The sequence below is a fragment of the Amia ocellicauda genome, unplaced genomic scaffold (genome assembly GCF_036373705.1).
Source record: "Amia ocellicauda isolate fAmiCal2 unplaced genomic scaffold, fAmiCal2.hap1 HAP1_SCAFFOLD_65, whole genome shotgun sequence".
NCBI classification, from domain to species: Eukaryota; Metazoa; Chordata; class Actinopteri; order Amiiformes; family Amiidae; genus Amia; species Amia ocellicauda.
Window position 1 is genome coordinate 290,001 of NW_027102995.1, and position 5,000 is coordinate 295,000.

At 43.6% G+C, this 5,000-nt stretch overlaps 4 non-coding genes across 4 annotated transcripts; all 4 read left to right on the top strand.

Moving 5' to 3' along the window:
* The first annotated feature begins 387 nt into the window (after window positions 1-387).
* On the top strand, window positions 388-506 carry LOC136740922 (5S ribosomal RNA). Its single transcript, XR_010813682.1, has one exon. It is a non-coding gene; the product is annotated as a 5S ribosomal RNA (ribosomal RNA).
* A 1,056-nt stretch (window positions 507-1,562) lies between these two features.
* Window positions 1,563-1,681, top strand: LOC136740933 (5S ribosomal RNA). The gene has a single exon (XR_010813692.1). It is a non-coding gene; the product is annotated as a 5S ribosomal RNA (ribosomal RNA).
* A 1,056-nt stretch (window positions 1,682-2,737) lies between these two features.
* LOC136740799 (5S ribosomal RNA) lies at window positions 2,738-2,856 on the top strand. Its single transcript, XR_010813565.1, has one exon. It is a non-coding gene; the product is annotated as a 5S ribosomal RNA (ribosomal RNA).
* Window positions 2,857-3,922: 1,066 nt separating this feature from the next.
* Window positions 3,923-4,041, top strand: LOC136741136 (5S ribosomal RNA). The gene has a single exon (XR_010813886.1). It is a non-coding gene; the product is annotated as a 5S ribosomal RNA (ribosomal RNA).
* The last annotated feature ends 959 nt before the right edge of the window (window positions 4,042-5,000 follow it).

Here is a 5,000-nt window from a genome sequence, read left to right on the forward strand (position 1 = left end):
GATGAATGCACACACTTGAAAATACAATACATGCAATGTTATGCATCATAGTGATGCAACCTCCTTTCAGTTTCATACTGCATGTCAATTGAAATCCTTACTGAAATGCACACCTTCTCAAGATTGCGCTTGACTGGCGTGTCAGGCACTCAATTACAGCTGTTTTATCAAGACAAATGTGTTCGTTTTGTAAAATATAGTTCCGGTCTGGTGTGGCACCCCAGCTAACGCACAACGTTGCCACAACGTGGCATATTAGCAGGGACTGTCTGCGGCGCGCTGGTGTGTCCCGGGCTTTAGAGTAGAGAGACAGTTCAACTGTAAGTATGAACGGCAGAAACGGATATTGCCATCCCTTTAAGTAGAGCGTCAGGGACAGCCTCCCTGGCTTACGGCCATACTAGCCTGAATACGCCCGATCTCTTCCGATCTCGGAAGCTAAGCAGGCTCGGGCCTGGTCAGTACTTGGATGGGAGACCGCCTGGGAATACCAGGTGCTGTAAGCTCTTGCATCTTTTACACACCAGAGCGCGACAAATCACGAGTTTTAACTTTGGATACACGCAATTTCATCATTATTTCAGATTTGACTTCCCCAAATACACAGGCATACAATAGATCTTGTTCTCCAACGTAAACGGTCCCTAGTAACTAGGGTACATTCGTAAATAAATTGAGCATCATGGCTAGAAGTGACTAAATGTTGCCTAATCTTTCTCATCGAGAAATGACACAATTACAGCAACACAAAAAGGAACTCCACCGGACAAAGATCAGTGCTCACAAGGAGCCTCATTCAACACACACGGTTCCATTCCCATTCATGCAAAGCACGAAAGTGTAAAACTTGGGAACATACTTGAGAGCAAAGATCACATTCAATCTCATTCAAGGCACGGATGTGAATGCAACGGGATGAAATTACTGAAATGATGCCTGCCCTCGAACTGTGATGATGGACTACCCGACTCGCCAATAATATTGGGTTCTGGTGTATTGAAATACAGGAGCTGCTGGATTTGTGTGTTTTCTTACCCCCTCACCATAGTTTGTCAAATGTTTAAACAACTGAACTTATATTCAAGGTTTGTTTCTCTTCATATGTTTTACTGGTTTACATTTGTCTCAGCAACCTGTTGAATGATTCTTCTGCTTTCAAAACAAAATGACAACAGGATGAATGCACACACTTGAAAATACAATACATGCAATGTTATGCATCATAGTGATGCAACCTCCTTTCAGTTTCATACTGCATGTCAATTGAAATCCTTACTGAAATGCACACCTTCTCAAGATTGCGCTTGACTGGCGTGTCAGGCACTCAATTACAGCTGTTTTATCAAGACAAATGTGTTCGTTTTGTAAAATATAGTTCCGGTCTGGTGTGGCACCCCAGCTAACGCACAACGTTGCCACAACGTGGCATATTAGCAGGGACTGTCTGCGGCGCGCTGGTGTGTCCCGGGCTTTAGAGTAGAGAGACAGTTCAACTGTAAGTATGAACGGCAGAAACGGATATTGCCATCCCTTTAAGTAGAGCGTCAGGGACAGCCTCCCTGGCTTACGGCCATACTAGCCTGAATACGCCCGATCTCGTCCGATCTCGGAAGCGAAGCAGGCTCGGGCCTGGTCAGTACTTGGATGGGAGACCGCCTGGGAATACCAGGTGCTGTAAGCTTTTGCATCTTTTACACACCAAAGGGCGACAAATCACGAGTTTTAACTTTGGATACACGCAATTTCATCATTATTTCAGATTTGACTTCCCCAAATACACATGCATACAATAGATCTTGTTCTCCAACGTAAACGGTCCCTAGTAACTAGGGTACATTCGTAAATAAATTGAGCATCATGGCTAGAAGTGACTAAATGTTGCCTAATCTTTCTCATCGAGAAATGACACAATTACAGCAACACAAAAAGGAACTCCACCGGACAAAGATCAGTGCTCACAAGGAGCCTCATTCAACACACACGGTTCCATTCCCATTCATGCAAAGCACGAAAGTGTAAAACTTGGGAACATACTTGAGAGCAAAGATCACATTCAATCTCATTCAAGGCACGGATGTGAATGCAACGGGATGAAATTACTGAAATGATGCCTGCCCTCGAACTGTGATGATGGACTACCCGACTCGCCAATAATATTGGGTTCTGGTGTATTGAAATACAGGAGCTGCTGGATTTGTGTGTTTTCTTACCCCCTCACCATAGTTTGTCAAATGTTTAAACAACTGAACTTATATTCAAGGTTTGTTTCTCTTCATATGTTTTACTGGTTTACATTTGTCTCAGCAACCTGTTGAATGATTCTTCTGCTTTCAAAACAAAATGACAACAGGATGAATGCACACACTTGAAAATACAATACATGCAATGTTATGCATCATAGTGATGCAACCTCCTTTCAGTTTCATACTGCATGTCAATTGAAATCCTTACTGAAATGCACACCTTCTCAAGATTGCGCTTGACTGGCGTGTCAGGCACTCAATTACAGCTGTTTTATCAAGACAAATGTGTTCGTTTTGTAAAATATAGTTCCGGTCTGGTGTGGCACCCCAGCTAACGCACAACGTTGCCACAACGTGGCATATTAGCAGGGACTGTCTGCGGCGCGCTGGTGTGTCCCGGTCTTTAGAGTAGAGAGACAGTTCAACTGTAAGTATGAACGGCAGAAACGGATATTGCCATCCCTTTAAGTAGAGCGTCAGGGACAGCCTCCCTGGCTTACGGCCATACTAGCCTGAATACGCCCGATCTCGTCCGATCTCGGAAGCTAAGCAGGCTCGGGCCTGGTCAGTACTTGGATGGGAGACCGCCTGGGAATACCAGGTGCTGTAAGCTTTTGCATCTTTTACACACCAGAGCGCGACAAATCACGAGTTTTAACTTTGGATACACGCAATTTCATCATTATTTCAGATTTGACTTCCCCAAATACACAGGCATACAATAGATCTTGTTCTCCAACGTAAACGGTCCCTAGTAACTAGGGTACATTCGTAAATAAATTGAGCATCATGGCTAGAAGTGACTAAATGTTGCCTAATCTTTCTCATCGAGAAATGACACAATTACAGCAACACAAAAAGGAACTCCACCGGACAAAGATCAGTGCTCACAAGGAGCCTCATTCAACACACACGGTTCCATTCCCATTCATGCAAAGCACGAAAGTGTAAAACTTGGGAACATACTTGAGAGCAAAGATCACATTCAATCTCATTCAAGGCACGGATGTGAATGCAACGGGATGAAATTACTGAAATGATGCCTGCCCTCGAACTGTGATGATGGACTACCCGACTCGCCAATAATATTGGGTTCTGGTGTATTGAAATACAGGAGCTGCTGGATTTGTGTGTTTTCTTACCCCCTCACCATAGTTTGTCAAATGTTTAAACAACTGAACTTATATTCAAGGTTTGTTTCTCTTCATATGTTTTACTGGTTTACATTTGTCTCAGCAACCTGTTGAATGATTCTTCTGCTTTCAAAACAAAATGACAAAAGGATGAATGCACACACTTGAAAATACAATACATGCAATGTTATGCATCATAGTGATGCAACCTCCTTTCAGTTTCATACTGCATGTCAATTGAAATCCTTACTGAAATGCACACCTTCTCAAGATTGCGCTTGACTGGCGTGTCAGGCACTCAATTACAGCTGTTTTATCAAGACAATGTGTTCGTTTTGTAATATATAGTTCCGGTCTGGTGTGGCACCCCAGCTAACGCACAACGTTGCCACAATGTTGCCACAACGTGGCGTGTTAGCAGGGACTGTCTGCGGCGCGCTGGTGTGTCCCGGGCTTTAGAGTAGAGAGACAGTTCAACTGTAAGTATGAACGGCAGAAACGGATATTGCCTTCCCTTTAAGTAGAGCGTCAGGGACAGCCTCCCTGGCTTACGGCCATACTAGCCTGAATACGCCCGATCTCGTCCGATCTCGGAAGCTAAGGAGGCTTGGGCCTGGTCAGTACTTGTATGGGAGACCACCTGGGAATACCAGGTGCTGTAAGCTTTTGCATCTTTTACACACCAGAGGGCGACAAATCACGAGTTTTAACTTTGGATACACGCAATTTCATCATTATTTCAGATTTGACTTCCCCAAATACACAGGCATACAATAGATCTTGTTCTCCAACGTAAACGGTCCCTAGTAACTAGGGTACATTCGTAAATAAATTGAGCATCATGGCTAGAAGTGACTAAATGTTGCCTAATCTTTCTCATCGAGAAATGACACAATTACAGCAACACAAAAAGGAACTCCACCGGACAAAGTTCAGTGCTCACAAGGAGCCTCATTCAACACACACGGTTCCATTCCCATTCATGCAAAGCACGAAAGTGTAAAACTTGGGAACATACTTGAGAGCAAAGATCACATTCAATCTCATTCAAGGCACGGATGTGAATGCAACGGGATGAAATTACTGAAATGATGCCTGCCCTCGAACTGTGATGATGGACTACCCGACTCGCCAATAATATTGGGTTCTGGTGTATTGAAATACAGGAGCTGCTGGATTTGTGTGTTTTCTTACCCCCTCACCATAGTTTGTCAAATGTTTAAACAACTGAACTTATATTCAAGGTTTGTTTCTCTTCATATGTTTTACTGGTTTACATTTGTCTCAGCAACCTGTTGAATGATTCTTCTGCTTTCAAAACAAAATGACAACAGGATGAATGCAAACACTTTAAAATACAATACATGCAATGTTATGCATCATAGTGATGCAACCTCCTTTCAGTTTCATACTGCATGTCAATTGAAATCCTTACTGAAATGCACACCTTCTCAAGATTGCGCTTGACTGGCGTGTCAGGCACTCAATTACAGCTGTATTATCAAGACAATGTGTTCGTTTTGTAAAATAAAGTTCCGGTCTGGTGTGGCACCCCAGCTAACGCACAACGTTGCCACAATGTTGCCACAACGTGGCGTGTTAGCAGGGACTGTCTGCGGCGCGC